The following is an 18,209-nucleotide window of genomic DNA, read 5'->3' as shown; positions in this document are numbered from 1 at the left end:
AGTGGCGAAGAAAGTAGACACCTGTGCACTGTAGTAGGGGTGGAAAATGGCCAGTAATATCAGTGAGAGTCACTTGATCTCTACTTTGTCATTTTTTTTAAAACATTGGCCAGTATGATTTTTTTGTTATTGTTGTAGCATTTTCAGGGAAATATCATCACTTTCCAGCTCAACCCGTAACCGACACACCTGGGTACCTATGATCCAGCTTTTTCTTTTATTTTTTACTTACCTATAAAGTTGAAACATGCAAAATATGTTCATGCTATCTTGAAATGTCTTTATTGGTAGTCATAACAACAATATGTTGATGTGATAAATAGTATATTCGCACCGAACGTTGGGAACATGCAGTGGTTTCTTATATAATATACACTCTCAGGAGGAACTATGATCTTGATCTTCATGGTAGGAATCAAAGTAGGGACCTATTTACCTCTGCACGCGGTCGACAATGCCAGGTGGTGCCTCCGGCCAGGATGGTGTTGGTGTACGTACAAATCCCCCCCGATGTCCACAACGCACTTCATGATGGAATTTCAAAGTCTGATGCCCGGTTCGCTCAACGCGCGTTAAATTTTAAAGAAGCGTTAAATCAAGTTAACGCTACATTAGCACATTGAGGCATTTCTCCAACCTTCGTTAAGGCTAACAGACCTCTAATGTCGTCGTTAAATCTAAAGGCACTCTTTTGCTTCATTAAAGTGCTTAACAGCGCGTTGTGTTGTGTCGGAAATAAGATGGCGAAATTGCGTATGCCAGCTGTTGTGTTGAAAGGTTATCCCAAACCGATTTTAACACATTATTTGCATACCATCGCAAAACATACACTAGTTCGATTTCTTTCTACAGCAAAAATAATTTTCCCATTTCGTATTTCATACTATAAATTCGTACTGCAAATCAGAAATAACATGTAAGTTAAATGAGAAATATTGTGTCAATGTACTTTTTAAAGTTTTGTCAATAATGGCATCGTGATCATCACACATTATTCAAATTTTATTAATTTTGCCTGTCGAGCCAAAACTATATGCTTATAGTTAATTATACGAACTTGATGTTTTTAAAATGCATATTGGGCTTCCACCTTCAATGCACTGAAACCATAAACACAAAATATCTCACGACTTTTTCAGATAATGTAACCTCCTTTTACATATTTCAATTTCTATAAGGTGAAGTTATTCACCAAAATATTCGGTGTCGTCGTCCACGCCGTTTTCCAGTGGATCACATAGAAACTGGAGAAAGTCGTGGTTTCTTGCGTTTATGCTTATGTCTGCTTATAACCACCATTCCAATTTTATGTTGTTTTTTAAACTGAAAAATTTCAGAAAACGTAAGAGATAAAATTAAAATGAAGCAACTGTCCTAGAAATAGGCAATACACGTCCTGTACTCTCATTTAATGTAAAATAAATTTGTGACATCACGCAATGTAGCCTGCAATCTTTCAAAGTAGTAGGGAATTGTTCTTTCGAACTTTTCAAATTATTATTCACCTACTCCAATTAACATAATGGAAAAAAATGACTTTGCAGTGACGAGAATGCTCGACACAAATGTTCATCATTCTATATTCTGAATCACAAGCAGCTAGGGACAGCTGTAGCAAACTGGAGATGCTAAAAGCACCAAACCTAACCTGCCTAACCTAACCAAGTACAGAAATAAAGAAAACCTGCCTAACCTATTTACTTATTTAGCTCGTAGCTGTACGTAAGTACTGTAGAATAAAACATGTTGTTTAATATAACGTGAGTCTTAATATAATCACAAAATCAAAACAATTATGCAGTATATTGAAAATGGGCTGACATATAACGGTGAAAATGGAAATTAAATCGTATTCATAAGAAACTGAAAGAGCACTTAAAAATTGAAAAAAATAACCAACCATTACATGTACAAGGTACATTTACGAACGACTACCATCTCTATGATCTCATCACGTAATATAGCTTACATATGTTGTTTCATTAAGAAAAAAAGCTTGAGGTCCTAAGCAGTTTCAGGTATATAGTTTCGTGCATGGACAATGTAACATTTTCACATTGTGCAGTGACATAAAATTATTCCTTGTACATACGTACAAGTGGTAATGATATTGTCCGAGTGCACTTGTTATAGTTTTTTCCCAGTTATGGTAAATTAAATGTAAAATATCATATTAATCAACCGTTCCATGTACAAGGTACATTTTCTGAATGACTACAATTTCATCACATAATGAATAACCAAACATATTGTAAAGAACCGTACTACACATGTATGTTTCATTAAGGAAAAGAGCTTCAGGTCCTAAGCATGGGAATTGTAAGAATATACATATTTGTTTGAAAAACACTCTACCATCCATTCGGAAATTTTTCCTTGTACATACGTACAAGTGGTAATGGTACTGTGCACTTTTTTTTTGTTTTTTTTACCAGTTATGATAAATCAAATGTAAAATATCATATTAATCAACCGTTCCATGTACAAGGTACATTTTCTGAATGACTACAATTTCATCACATAATGAATAACCAAACATAATGTAAAGTACCGTACTACATATGTATGTTTTCAGGTAATGAAGTTTCGTGCATGGACATTGTAAAAGTATGCATATTTGTTTGTAAATTACACTACCACACATTCGGAAATTATTCTTTGCACGGTACGTTCGTACAAGTGGTGAGGATACTGTCTAACAGTGTACTTGTCCTCTTTACCATTTATGATAAATCAAATATAAAATATCGTATTGTATTATATATATTTTTTCTTTGAAAAATATTTGTACGAAACAAAAACGCAACCATTCAGAAACGGCCCTTGTACATATGCATGAACGGTAATCATACTGGTAAACATTTTACGTGCCTTCTTTTTTTTTCAGTGATTATTTGGAAACAGTAGATTTCTTGTTTGCAATGCCAATAGAAGTGACTTGCAATATTTACATATTATTTAATTGCCATGGCACAGTAAGTTAAGTTATGCATGGTGTACATTTCGTGAAATGTTCTCTTTTGTTGAGGAAAATTATTATAGCAAACACACGTTCATTTCCACCTTTAGGCCTCTTTTGCAATGCCATTTTAATATAATTAAATTTATCAAACTTCAAACAGATTACCCTAACCTAGAACAGTAGTTTTTATTTACATATTCATGATCTTGTATTGACAGTCAGTAGGCACTCATTTTAATCTAACTTACGAAATTACAATGTACAGTAACTGTTAATCCTAATACATAACATTTTCGGTGTGCGGACGTAAATGCCTAACTGACATTCATTTCTTAAACATATACTTATGTGTTACACATTACTTTATTTATTTTTGTTCCTGGGATTTCAGATAAAAAATCCCAAATCCGCTTACGCACAGTCTACTGTTCACGGTGCAACCAATGAAAACGTTGCATTTCTCGTATCAAAGTATGAGAATAGCAAGGCATCAAAGCAAAACGTCTCTAACATGTCGTTAGTTAACGGGCCTATAAAATCGCTTGAGCGAACATTAAAAGTTTAACAGGCTGCTAAGATTTTAGTGATGCGTTAACTATCAACTCGTTAAGAACGTTTTAAAGATGGTTGAGCGAACCGGGCATAAAGGTCTCTTAATTGGCAGACTGTAACTGGGAATTGTTCCTAAGAATGGAAACAAGTAAATAGTGCCTTTCAGTATTAATGCAATTGTCGCACCCTGTGCGGGCCAAGTTTTATTTTGTCAAGTTCTAATATTGAAAAACCTTTTCGGGTTCCAATCACCTTTATTGCATCTCAAGTGCATGTTTTGTAATACCTTCGGTTTTAGTGAACCGACACTTTGAAATTGAGTCAAGTTTTCCTTTGCCTCAAATTCGTAAAAGGCCTTTCCCGATAGCTCAGTGGCTTTTGGACACGTTCGTCTCTGGACTTGCATTTCGGGCTGTCTATTCATTCTTGTTTTACTCTCGACAACCAGCTGGATGTACCTCCACATCTCGTTTATTCAGCAGAAGATCAGTGCATGCTGACAACGTTTTTTAGGAACTTGTTTTTTCCTCTTCAGAAACCAGTAAAGTGAACTGTACGGGAGAAAATCTATTACTTGCTGGACGTCGCAAGGAAATGGAGAATGCAGCGAGACGAGTGTTTGTTTTACCTGGTCAATTTACGGAAAGGAACTGGTCACTTGTCACACTTCCTGACCGCGCTTGCAATCGAGCATGTAGTTCTTGTGCTTCTAATGTTTTATCTGGCGAAGTAGCGCTCTGTCTCTGATGCACACAGAGGGCGGTCGATATGTTTACTATGCAAATAGGTTACGACGGAAAAGTTCTGTTTTTCTTCCGTGCAACCACATTGCATTGTTTTCTTTCTGTCGTCTCTCACGGGTAAAGAATGAGGATATGGATCAATTTTAACATATTTTTTTCACCGTTGTTTTGTTGCATCCAGTTCCAGTTTTTTGAATCAACAAATGATGATTCTTTTGGGACGAGTGAGGAAATTTGTTTCACTTGTACATAAGATTGAGAAATTACGCTACAGGAATAAAATTTTACGGTTTTCTTACCTCACAGAAAAAATTAACCAACTTCAGGTTTCATGTTTTATTACTCATACTAATGAAAATACGCACAAAATAATTTGAGAGAATCGTCATGTATAATGAATTCGGATTCAATTGCTAATTAATTGTGATGTAAATCATCCTAATTAGGAATTCGTTAAAAATCCATAGCAAATAAATCAAGAACTGTGCCAGTGTGCAGAGTAATATCCATGGAGCATATCGCTGTCCTTGAAGTGGTTTCTACGTTGCTTCTTAATTGTGAATCTGAAGTACATTCACAAGTTGTTGAAATCAAGGTACATTATTAACGTGGTGGTGATGCCTAATTGGCAACTCGAACTGGTAGCATAGTGCTATTTTTGGGGAAGATTCCAAAATGTTCGTGTGATACTGATTCAAAGTTAATAAACAATGTTTATAAGGATAATTCAAAGTACGTTTACATTTATTTGAATAATTAAAGACATAAAATAACAGTCTTACTCATCAGGATATGGGTGTGGCAAGTTCTGATTAGTACTTGTGGAGCATGTCGCGGTTACGAAGTAAACGCAGCTCCAACATGTCTATTGTAAGGGCTCTCTTTCCACTGATTTATGGTTCGCTCTTCATGTAGTCGGGGCAATGTTCTTTCGGGCAAGGTCGTTATTTTTGGAACACTGCCCCCACCTGGTTGTTCCAGTTGTTCTTCCTGGCGGCCGAATTGTCGGAGCTCCCGATCAAAGTTGTCAGCTCTCACCCTCCGGGCCGACTATATATTCTCTTCTTCGGTGGCAGCGACCGGCCGATAATTGAGATGGAGGAGCGAGATGAACCTGGGAAGATTCATTTCTGCTGAAAAACCTTCGAGTGCATGTAACGGAACCTGACACATCTCTTCTCTTATCAGTGACAATTATCATAAGCTGATGACCGCGGGGACAGTGAAGGATCTTCATGCTGGTGTGCCGAACAAGTGTTTAGGAAGCTATATATATACATGTATATCACTTGTGATGTTAGACAAGTAATGCATCTTCTGTAACCTCCATTGGATCTTCCGGAGTAAATTTTGAGCATAAATAAATTTATAATCACAAAAGACGAGTGTTCGTTCTGAGAGTAGCTAAGATTTTTCTCGTATGTAGTCCGCGCTACTCTTAGTTCGAATCATCTAGCATCCTATCTAATGGACACTTTAGAGAGGTATAGTTTTGTACTTTGATGTTCTGTTACTTATTCGCAGTTTGTCATAAATTTGCTGGCATGTATACCTAGATAGTACAGCCCACGCGATGAAAGAACAGATATAGATTTTACGGATCCAAATGAAGAAGGGGTCAACGGATGTGTATAGTTTTGTCGCTTTGTTCCTTTACTCTGTCATGAACCACTCTTGAACCAGTCAACATCCACTCTGTCTTCGCAGTTGAACCAAGAAGATCGGGAAGACCAGAGACGAATCATAAAGTTGCCCATCCTCTGTTGGTAAACCGTTGCGGCTGTTAGGTTTGGCAACGCAGTACAAAATGCAGTGTGCGTGTTTAATATTTCAAGCGTTTACGGATGCCATGTTGACTTCTCTAGTCACAGCACAGTAAGGCGATGGCATATATGTGTTTGTGCTCACGAAAGAAAACTGCTGCGAACTTTTTTTCTAAATAAGCACGTAGACTGTTATATTTTAATAGTATAATATTGTAAATTTTAGGCTAACAAACATATTGTCGATATTTCTCTTTAACTATAGATAACTCCCCCAACAACTTTTATCGACTATTATGTGTTATGTTACTAAAGACATAATTAGGACTCTGATGCAGCATGTCCGTCTCTAAGAGAGTTGTCCGTTGTCTATTTTGTTGCCGGAAGAGAGCCTCGTTATACTTGAGTACAACATGCTGTACTTCGATTCCAGAGTTAGTCGAGTATCCAACTAACCTTCCGAGGTCGGCTTTGCAGTCGAAGTTGGAGATGTGCTATAAAAAAGCGAAAGGGTTTTGAGGAAACAGTGCATGCAGCTAAGTACCGCAACCAAAATCAGTGATGCAAGACCCTGTTCCGATGTTCATTGGCCACGCAGTCGAGCTGCACACGGTTGAATGAAACTGTATAGCGTCGTGTGTGCTAGAAGGCCGGGGATAGGCCTACGCAGTTTCCATCAGACTGTAGGTGTATGGAAAGAGGCGAGTGCATCGGTGGATGGACTAAGCTTGTCAGTTGGATCTCTGCGTGGTTAACGTTATCGCTTAGTAATCATGAGTACCGGGGACATTCTGTGGTGGTTTAACTTTGGCCACGCTTCAGTTGCAAGGTTGTTGTGTTATCATAGTTTGTATTCGCTTTTCTGCACCAGTTACGCCACGGATTATTTTTATTTAATACATATACTAGAATATAAAATATTGGTACCAAAATGAGTACAATGTATTTGTAATGGCAATTCTGATTCTGTAATTTTCTATTAAGTTTGAATAGTGGTGTGTTTTTGGTGGAAAAATTAGGGCTGAACCGATGCTGATATATCGGTATCGGAAAGTATCGGTTGTAATTCATTTACCGAATCCAGCCGATACTTTTCCGCCAATTTTGTTTTTCACGGACTAGACTAATTATCTTGCAAATTATGCAAAATTCAAACTTCCTATCTATTTTGCACAAATTATGCAACAGAAACTATTTTTTTAGTACAAAACATCTATTTTAGTATTGTAATGCAATTCTTGAAGCAAATTTATTGGTAAGTTGATGCATATAATTGGAGAAGAATATTTACGCACCAATATGATCAATATTTTGAACAAATTTTAATTATTGCAATTTTCAAGTATCGGTAAGACTAGTATTTAATTGTACGGGTAGTGGCTAATGATAAAGAAGGTTCCATACGTGGTACTTGGTGGAGCGTTACATTTCCCATCCCTGAGGAGTCCGTGTGCTTCTGTAGCCTCTGAACTTCTGATGCTTCCGTGGCGAGGATATAATTCGCCTCCACTAATGACGCTTGCATTTAGAGCTGCCGTTATCTCTCGACGATGCAGCGTCGCATGTGCAGTTAAGGAAACTCCGACGTCGTGATGGATCTGCGGAAAGATCGTGATCGCCTCTGAACCGTATTACGGAATTCACGATATTCCCACGGATCCCTTTTCTCACAGTTCATTATGGTTCCCGAACGAAAGGAAACTGGTAATTAATTTCGCGATCTCATGTTAAGATGGGAAAATATTTAATGTTCTGCTCGAAATAAAAGTAAGAACCGCTAATGCTTCGTTATCTGTCAAGGCTCATGAGAGTACCTCTCCTACCTCCTCAGCAGACCATGGTTCACATTTAAAAGTTGAATGCGTTGAGTGCTTTACTTTCTCATTGCATGCCATGCCTTAGATGCTTGCCTGCGTTAAGTGTAAAAATCTCGGTAATTAGAAAGATGGGATTTCGTGAACCGACAGATCTTCATTCTAGTGAGATTTTGTTTACGCCTTCAAAATAACCAGATAACTGTGACCTTGTAAACTTTATCTGAATTTCTCCCCCTGCAACTCTTTCGAAATACATTCAAAATAACCCTTTGACCTTGGAACATACACAATTTCTTCCCCTGCAATTAATAAGTACGTAACTGTGACCTTAGAACCTTATCCAATTTATCTCCTGCAACGGTTTCGTAAAACTCTTTCGAAATCCAGCCAACCTCCGTGGCTGAGTTGTTAGAACAGCGCGCTACGGCGCCAGGGCATAGGTGTTCTTTGTAAATGTGCCTCCATAAATTTCAGCATATCGTCACTCATTCTCATCTTCGCGATTAACCAAAAGTGGCGAAAAACGAAGTAAAATACACCAAGTAATTAAATCAATGTTTTCTTAATCGCACTTCAAGCATTAACTGAGATAACGTATCTACACTGCCTTACGTTAGGGACAGGCAATCCCAATCAGCGTTTGCGGATATACCTAGGTAGATGCTGATGCTTCTTCCGTAATTACATTTCCATTATTTAACGACGGTTTTCTGTCCCGATGCGTTAATTACGAAGACAGGTGAATGATGATTCGAACCCAGATACTCCTTCGTACTTGACATATTCTGTGCGTGATGTTTCCGGTTCAACCTTCGCCACATGCCAGAAAATCTTGTAGTTGGTTCATTCTGCTGTACCTAGAGCCAACATGCGTTATATCTTGCGTAAAGGGACGGAACTTGGCCCAAGCATGGTGCTAAACACACCTGTATCCAATATATAGTGTTTTCAAGATTAAATATAAAATGACTGTTATTATTAATGTATTTTTATTATTTATTAAAGGATGGATCACATAAATGGAACATCATAAACAATAAATGAAATATGATCTCCCATTGTCAAAAGGTATTAATTATTATAATCTCGGTAACACTTACATAGAGTTTCCAGTCCTTTTTGATCAACCTTTGATGTGAGTCCTACGCTGAAGTTAAGTAATGCCAGAAGTATTTAGCAGAAGAATCAATCTTCTTAAGCGGGTTCGAATCCCGACCTGGGCGTGGATGTTTGTGATTCATCAATTTCATCATGCCATCACTCATCTCCATCTTCGCAAATTAGCCAAAAGTGGCACAAGAAGCGAAGTAAAATAAAGCAAATCAAAATAGAAAAATCTTCTTGAGAGCAGCTTCATTCTCCATCAACCGTTTATAAATCTCCCCGAAAACCTTATCCCACATATCAGACACAGTAAGTTTTAATTATTAGTGGGGTCGGAACGCGGGAAAATATTTCACTTCCAGCGGAGAACGTGCCCTTTGGGGAACGGATACTACATTAATTTCCGAACCTAAAACGACCCACATCCCAAGTTTTTAAGCCCTCGTTTGTCTGTAATGGCGTCTTCGAAATGGCGGTCATGACGAAGGCTCTATTCCTGAAACCTGTTCGTTCATTGCAGTTATTTATCATTCATGACATCTTATTTTCACGTGATTTGCAGTTTATAAATGTATTATAATAATAAGAAATTTGAAAAGACCCACTTTATCAAATGATATTAGATATGGCGGTCAATATGGCCGCGAAAAGTCTAAAAATAACCCTTTCGGCTATTTGATCATGTTTGGGATTAAACCTTATTACTTGGAGGTGCTAGAACTCAACTGTAGCATCCAAAATAGTGTCAGACTAAGTCCATGAAATAATAATAGTTCAATTTTTGACAATCTATATATATACAGGGTGTTTCAAAAGTCTGACACCATAGGACAACTGCGTTATTAGTGCAGATGGCGAAAAATGGAAAGGGGATAAAGTTGTTGGAAATATGAAAATCCAAGCACATTATATTCAAGTGCATAAACTACTAGTGATGTACTTTTGGTGCATGAAAATACAAACAGAGGGTACTTTTATCAGCAGCTGTTACACATGATGCACTAAAATGCGTCAGTTTTGATCAGAGAATTTCAAAGAACCGAAAATGAAAAGGTTAACTGTGTAATTTGATTCCTACATGTTCATCAACTTTGATTTAACTCATTTCGAGTTCTCTCTCTCTCTCTCTCTCTCTCTCTCTCTCTCTCTCTCTCTCTCTCTCTCTCTCTCTCTCTCTCTCTCTCTCTCTCTCTGTGTGTGTGTGTGTGTGTGTGTGTGTGTGTGTGTGTGTGTGTGTGTGTGTACTATTATATCAATTTATCCTCATCGCCACGATTATCCTAGACAGGTAGGAAACGCTACGTAAGGTAACCGAAAAAATAAAGACTCCACTAACAAACCACCCCCTCTTCCAATAAAATTATTATTTCTTATTACATCTCAATATTATTGTGGGTACATTCATGGTTGGCACTCTAGTCGCGAGATGCTGCATGTTTTAGACCCTGCTCTAGATTATCAGGGCGAGCTCCTCATGGTAGAGAGTCATCCGAAGATAGCCTGAGAGCAAAGGTAGAGTGAGGGAAGTGGGCTGTCCAGCAAGGAGGAGTCCCAGTGAAAGTGTTTCCTTTTGGCCTCCAGAAAATCCAAATCGTCTGACAAAAGAGAAAGGAGGGCCACTCACATTCACCGCCGTGGACATCCCGGCCGGAGGCAAGGAGCTGTCTAGGCCCTCGGTGCCTTTGTGAAACTGACAACAAAATAGCTTGGGAGAAAAGAAAAAAGTCGGGGAAAGTGGTATCTTTTCATAATTCGCACTCTTTAAGTCTCTTTCCCTGTACGGAATGTGAAAAGACACACGCCTTTTTGTAACCGTTCTGCCGCCAGATATATAAGTGCCAATGTGGCATGTCCAGAGTAGCTTGCCACTGCCGAAAACCTACGTTCGGTCTGTATAATTCTTCTTGATCAAACTATGTAATAATATGTAACGAATCCGTTACTTTTGTGTATTCTTCGTTTTACACTACTTATGGGTCCAGTCCCATATAGACCTATAAAAAGGCCTAAAAATATAAAAAAAGGACCTAAAAATGAAAAAAAGGACGTATAAATGTGATCCAAATTAATTAATAACTTCAGTTTTAATTACATATTTAATGAATAAAAAAAATTTAAAAATCTGGTGGTATGGAACACACAGTGCGAAAAAACTATATGAATGAAGTGCATCTTCTTTCAGACATTATATATTTTTTAGATTAACAATAATTTGAAAAATCATATTTGGCCTAACCACACTAGGATCCTATTTCAGTCGTCCAAAAAGGTTTTTCTCTCTCGTTTCAGAATGGGCAGTAAAAACGTAGTCGAAAGAAGGTGAAGTTGCAAAAGAAAGTCGCTAAGACCTAAAAAAAAAGGCTAAAAAAGGAGCAATAAGCCAAAATAACGCCGAAAAAGGCAAAAAAGGACAAATAAAACTCACCTTTTTCTGGCCTACAATGACCCAAAATGAGCATACATTATGTTGGGCCTCGACTTCAGACACTTGGGGGGGAAAAAAGGATTTTTCCTCAACTTCCGAGCCCTAGTGATGATCAATAAATTCCAACAACAATCCAGTATATGTTTGTTTAAAAGTACAAGAAGTTGGGGGGGGGGGGGTGGGCAGCGGTAATTTTTAGTTCATAAATCGATCCTTAATCCACATTTCACATTTTCCTCGTTGTCCGTTAACGTATAAGTCGACTTTGGGGAACAATTTTAAAATTCATTTTATGTGCCATAAGGCACAGCTTGAAGTGGAGAATGTTAGCTATGGGGACGTTTGGTCGAGTCCTCCGAAAATTTTACTAGCACCTCACTTCGAGCACTTATTAAAGGAAGTCTAGGGGTGAGGTTTAAATCCCTCCGCGCATTGTCTACCTGGAAAATTCAGGATATATTAATCATTATATTTGCACATCCTGCAAATATAGATTATTTCACAGACCGGTAAATGCAAATTTGATTCAACCCGGGTTTTAGAATTGGTATCTCGTGAACCTCGAGACATTCCTTTTAATATTCCCATGCCATGGAGGCACACAGGGGATGTGGTAACCCCACACACGCGATCTATTGATATCACCACCACCCTCCAGCTGCCTTTACTTCCCCCTCCCCTCTCCCGAGTTGCCCCCGTGTAACCCATTGCTTAGAGGTTAATCAAACCGAGGCCCGCTTTATACACCAACGTTGGCGGAAAATTTTCCATGTGATATCATCCCCGCCCCTGGAAATCGAATCAGACTGCCGCTTAAGGTAGATAAATTTCACCGTGCATGTTGTACCGTGGGCCTGCCCCCGTGTCGGAGTGGTTAGCGCATCGCTACAGCGTCAGGGTTTCCCGGTTCGAATCCCGGCCTGGGCATGGATGTGTGCGAGTGTCCATTCGTCAATTTCATCATATCATCACTCATCTCCATCTTCGCAAATTAGCCAAAAGTGGCACAATAAGCTATATAAAATAAAGCAAATCAATCAAATATTGCAACGTGTCATTAATATAAGGCACATTTAGGAGATGTGCGGATAGGGCCCCACACATTCTCGATCTCGGCCATTTTGGAGGTGATGTGATCAGCACGACGCTCCGGCCACCTTTACCCCCCTCTCCAGTGTTGCCGCCAGGTACCAAATCATTTGAGGCTGGGTGAACCCCAGAGCGGCTTTATGCAGTGACAAGGGCCTGCAGCGTGATACTTTATATTTCCCGTCTTAAAATAATTTGTAGTAAGTTGATACATCACAGAATCTTCTGGATATGTAAAATACCTGCAAAACTAAATACACTCGGAGGGGGGGGGGGGCAGGAATGCAACACAAGAGCCAAAACTCCATTGCAGAGCTTGAATGAGTTGTGTTCTGCGCACGAGGCGAGACAGTTTTTTTTCCTTATGTAAATTTGAAATGCCGAAGTGTGTGTGTGTGTGGTGCACACATGCTTTAACTGCAGAGAGCTTCTTTCATCTTAACGAACGGGTTAGTGTTGTGGACTTCCTCTCCACGGTCGGCTGCCGAAGCATCACGGAAGCATGTTGCCAACCGCTGAGGTGAAAAACTTTGTTGTTAACATGAGCATGCGTTTCCTCGGATGGGATTTCACCTCTCCTTTCAGCGCTGCGAGAACTAACGTTTGCATATCACCATGTATGGAGCGGAGCGTAGAGCTGTCGGTAATATTTAAAATGCTGACTTTTGTATCCCAAAAGTAGGGATGGTTGACATAGCGTGCTGCAATACGAGACGCGACGCGGTATTGTTTCGGTCTCAAATTGGTAATATTGGCGCGGTGCGTTTTTGGTGTGGTTTTGACTAGGTATGCCCACAAAATCATCTGATATCCGTTTCACAAGCAACGGATAATCCAATTATCCCAATAATTGTCCGGATAGGACAGATTTGATGAAGTGTTTGTAGAGAATTCGTAGTGAAATACGAAAATGACGAGTAAAAGAATCTGTGGATAGTCCGTATAACGGATAAACGATCAAACTGCTCGGATAATTCGAATATGGGATACCCGGATTTGGCCATCCCTAGTCTTGATCAAGTGCTATGAATCATGTAGATAGCAAAAAGTCTTTCACAAATGGCGCTTGGATTCTTTTAGAATTTCCAGTTTTCATTGAGAAAGTTTGCGTAACTTCAGTCCACAAAAACCTCAGAAGGATCACATTTTGCATCACAATAACTGGAACATTTTCAAATAGATATTATGTATTTTAAGCACACCTCTTATACAAAAATAGTAATAATAATAATTGCTTTTGTCGAACTGGCACGTGTTAACCTCGAGAGCCGTTCTGACTCATGCCCTTGTCAGTGTTAATAATAAAACTACAAGAGTAGAAAACGAGCAAAAATCATTGTTATAGTCCACGCGTTTACGTCGTTAACGTCCAAGACCTGGAGGAAGCCGCCGCCACAAACGTGGGTGGGGATAAATAGCGGGCGAGTTGTTTTCGTCCAGTGACACTCAACCTTCAGCCAATGGGCGCAGCTGTGATTGTGCTCGTCTACTCCACGTGGAGTCTGTCACATTGTCGGAGCTGGTGGGCGCGCTCCATCGACTTCAAAGCCAGCCGGTCGTTAACGTAGCTAGCGCGTCGACTATACGAAGTTTGAAAAAAAAAAAAAAAAAAACGCTTACATGTAAATTTAACAGATACAATTTTCTTAGTAAGGTATTTGAGTGCATATACCGTTTGTGGCAGGTTGCATAATGGTGAAAGATGAAAGCAGTGTACATGTAGTAGTCAAATTATAAGATCTAGATTTGACAGTGGATGTAAACAAGATTTTTTTAAAAGAAAATAATAATTGAACTGTCTATGGCAGACAATGGACGATACAGATGTTGGAAAGGAATTCCTTTGCCATTTTCCGTAAATTGCTGTATTGTGTGCATGTATCGACAATAGGTTTGCCGTCGGGTTGCATGTTAATGTCTGCTTAAATTTGTATTAAGCGTTTCGAGGAGATATAGTGCTTTGTATGTGCTGGTATTTAGAAAAAAAAATATTGATTGATTTAAAATTTTTGGATCCGTCGTCCATTTTGCACCATTCTAAATATGCGAGGAAAGATCCCCTTATCTAAAACCCTTACCTGAAAATTTTAAAAGTGCTGTAAAGAGCCCCTTGATAAATGTTAAGAGTGCAAGTTGAAAAGTGGCCTGCATAGGACAAACACAACACATTACAAAAGGTAAGGATAGTCTAGAAACTTCCTCATAAACAGTGTAAAAGGCCCACTCTTCTAAAAAAAAAAAGTTGAAAACATTGGCTGTCATCATCTACCAACATGGTCGGAGCTCGGGAAGGTTAAAACTCTGTCCGAGGAAAAGACGAACGGCAAATTTGGAGTTTGGCGGACGTGCACCTCGGTCAATTTAATTTGCGCAGCAATTTTCATTAACATATACCGTAAAACCTCGTTAATCCGCACCCCGATAAGCCGGACGATAAAGAAAAAAACTGAATGGAAGGTTTCAAATGTTGGTAGCAGTCAACAAGAGAACTTCCCAAAGAAAAGGCAGTCAACCACTGATGAAATTCTGTTTCCCGCAGACTTTGTTCTGTGCTGTATAGTGTATTTAGACCTATACCCTTCAAATACACCATAATAAACATGTTTTGTTGATATAAACGGAGCTTTAATGCACTTTCTACTGTTCTATTAGATTATTTAAGTTAATCCGGACTTTCGTTAAACCGGTCAACTTATCCCCCATTAGTCCGGATTAACGAGGTTTTACTGTATATTGAAGTGCAAATATTCTGATTAAATGAAATTTTTTGGTGTCCGATATGGAACGTGCCAATGAAAATCAGCACTTTAATGTTGGACAGAGGAAACTACAATATACATTAGATCCTGTCTCCTTGTCAACTGATTTAAACTTAATTTTATATTTGTCAACAAGTTGAGACATAATCCAATCAATACTCTCTATGATTATGCCATAATTTATTTATTAATATTAAATTTCAAGCGTGCATATTAATTAACGTGTAATGTTTTTAAAAAAATAGCTATTTACGAGTAAATTGTTGTGATCGGGGCATCGACTTCTGAAAAATAAATTTCCCTGGTCGCAGGTCCACGAAAGCTGAAACCACCAGGGAGATAGATGCGTGTCAAATTTGACGATTTGGTTTTGATGATGAACAAACTCATAAGTTGTATTAGTCTGTATATAAACACATGTGGGTGCAGAACGATGTAATTAATTTTTTGCTCCTGCACGTGGAGACAAAAAGTGACCGAGAAAGGTAGAGGCAATACAGCCTTCATGTGCCCAGAGCGCCGGGAGAGGTGCGTGTATTGGCATCTCTAGATTTGTAACGGTCACTCTCCCCTTGCTGTGGGTCCCTTCTCCACTTTCTCCAGCGGACACTCCCGGCGGTAACTCATCCTCGGCCATTGGTGAAGGACGTCCTGTAAAAAAATCTTTTTCCACTTTCACTGATCGAGATTGTGGCCCTGGGACATTCGTTATCGCGCTATCGGCCAGAGTCATCGACCGTCCTTTGATAAGGTCGCTTTCCCCGCGTTCTCGGAACTCGTTAGGTGTCTCAAATGATAGCTAATTAGCCTACAAGATCCGAAGAAGCTGTTTCGGGCAAGCACTCCATATACCGTTTACATTTTAGGATAATGCCAAGGAAGAAGTCGGAATTTGGGGAATAATAATATCGATATAATCACCTGAATTGAAGGGGCTTTCCGATTGTGCAGTAGTGACGTCGTCGTCTTGTAGTTAACCGAGTTCCGGGTTCGATACCAGTGGCGGCAGATAGTGATTCAGAACCCACTGTAAACTATAGGTTCAGTCCCGATTAGCCTGTCTGAGCATAAAGTGGACAAAAACTCAAATGCAAATGGATTGAAGCGTATTCCCGCCTCGTGGGCTACCCTTGGAGTTTTAAAGTAATTTCCAGAACATCACTGGATGTTCTGCATTAGCAGCTTGGGTGTGAGTTACAACTACTGAAGCATCCAATGAACAACCAAGCCGATGATGTCATCGGTCATGCTGGTCAAGTTCTAGAATGCTAATAGGCTCGCTAGCTAGATCTCATGCGATTGGCTGGAGATGCTGCGATAATACTGACTCTACAAAACAAATCCAATATAACAAAGAAAATAGACAGGGGCTGAATTTTTCGCGTTTTTCTCTCCGTAATTGTTTTTATTTTTTTAAAGTTTAGCGTTGAAATGAAAAAGAAAACATTCTTAGCCTCCCGAACTCGCAATTGAACTTGAGTGGCAGAATTCCCAAGTTTATCAACATTAAAGGACTTGGAACTTTTATTTTCTTTAAGAAATATCTTTGTTAACAAAAGGAGGTTCATCCCCGGTTCGACCACCGCTAAGTTCCAAATATCGGTGTTGACCCACCATTGTAAGAATAATTGGAGAGTTAGCGGAGTCTGGTCCTTGTACCCAATTTTCGATTTATTTTTCACTATGTACATTGAAAAGTGGTGAAATTCGCTTGATTTCGCGACTTGCTATGAAGAGAGAGGTGTTTAGGTTATAGTTTCATAAACTTTTAATTACTACCGACGTTATCGAAAATGCACCTCCGTTACCACTACGTCATCGGCGAGGACTCTTTTAACATTGGAATCTAGTTTGTAATACCACCATTTCCATTACGATATTTATTATGCATTTTCGAACAAACACGCAAAAGTTACAGAGTAGAAATTCACTACAATCGCGAACAATTAATTACAAATTATTCAACAGGAAAGAACGTAGAACTACAAGAACTTAATGTCGTGGTCCTGAGTTCGATATCGGTTAGGGATACATTACTTGCATTCGAATCTCACTGTAAACTGTTGACTGCCAAAATTAACCTTTCTGTGCGTCAGATAATCTAAAGAAACATTTTATTTCGGCATGAATCGAATGTGCCTCATTGCTGTTCTACAATCCTAAAAAGTCTAGTAGAGTAGGACTTCCTTCGCACCTGCTTTTCCTCGATGCAGATTTAACTGAGTTTGACCTACAAGCGGAAAGTATCTTTGCAGGCCATATGCTCCGCGGCGGGAAATACAAAGTGCCCAAGCTCCAGATGCACAGTAGGAGAAGTTAACCGCACGAGTCCGTAAAACTGGCTTCATTTTCTATTGTGTAACCACAAGAGTCATGCGGGAATCCCGTAAAGGATTGAGCGGTATATCCGACAGAGTTTCATTGTACTTGTATTACAAATGTGGGTGACGACGTCCTCGTACAGAGAAGATTTCTCTAACAGCCGGCACGTATTGGAATGGAACAACAAAATTATTAGTACTACTAGTTCTAGTAGTATTAGTGTGTAAATCTTAGTCCACGTAAAGAAACCTCCTTCTGAAGTTTCGTTAATATTTAACATATGAAGTAATATGTGGAATCACATTAGTGATTTTTTTCTAGGGATTGTAAGAAATTTTTATCACAAATATTATCCGTGACAAAGTTTGACGTCCCTGCCACACTGCATGCTACAGTAGATATATGGGACCGTTTTCACATCTTGTCCCTCTTCTTTGCTGCCGTTATTTGTATGGGCAATTTCAAACTTTTCACCCCCCCCCCCCCCTTCCCCTTCTCCCTCGTATGGGATTATTGGGAACTAAGAAGCAGCCCTTCTGAGTTCTTTGTCGATGGATATTAAACCCTAAGATTTATGGCTGTGATTTCCCTTGGCGTAGGGAGGCAGAGGTCGTCTAACTATGTCATGAAGTATATATAATACAAAGAATGGGTTTACAGTTCTTTGTTCCTG

At 39.1% G+C, this 18,209-nt stretch overlaps 1 protein-coding gene across 6 annotated transcripts in view; it reads left to right on the top strand.

The window, feature by feature from the left end:
• Window positions 1-18,209, top strand: part of LOC145998880 (WD repeat-containing protein 47) — a 431,858-nt gene that overhangs the window by 386,770 nt on the left and 26,879 nt on the right. The gene's annotated exons all lie outside the window — the stretch shown is intronic.

Source organism: Lepisma saccharinum, chromosome 14 (assembly GCF_977018435.1).
Source record: "Lepisma saccharinum chromosome 14, izLepSacc3.1, whole genome shotgun sequence".
NCBI lineage: Eukaryota > Metazoa > Arthropoda > Insecta > Zygentoma > Lepismatidae > Lepisma > Lepisma saccharinum.
Note: the sequence above shows the minus strand (reverse complement) of the source record. Positions and strands in the feature narration are given on the sequence as shown.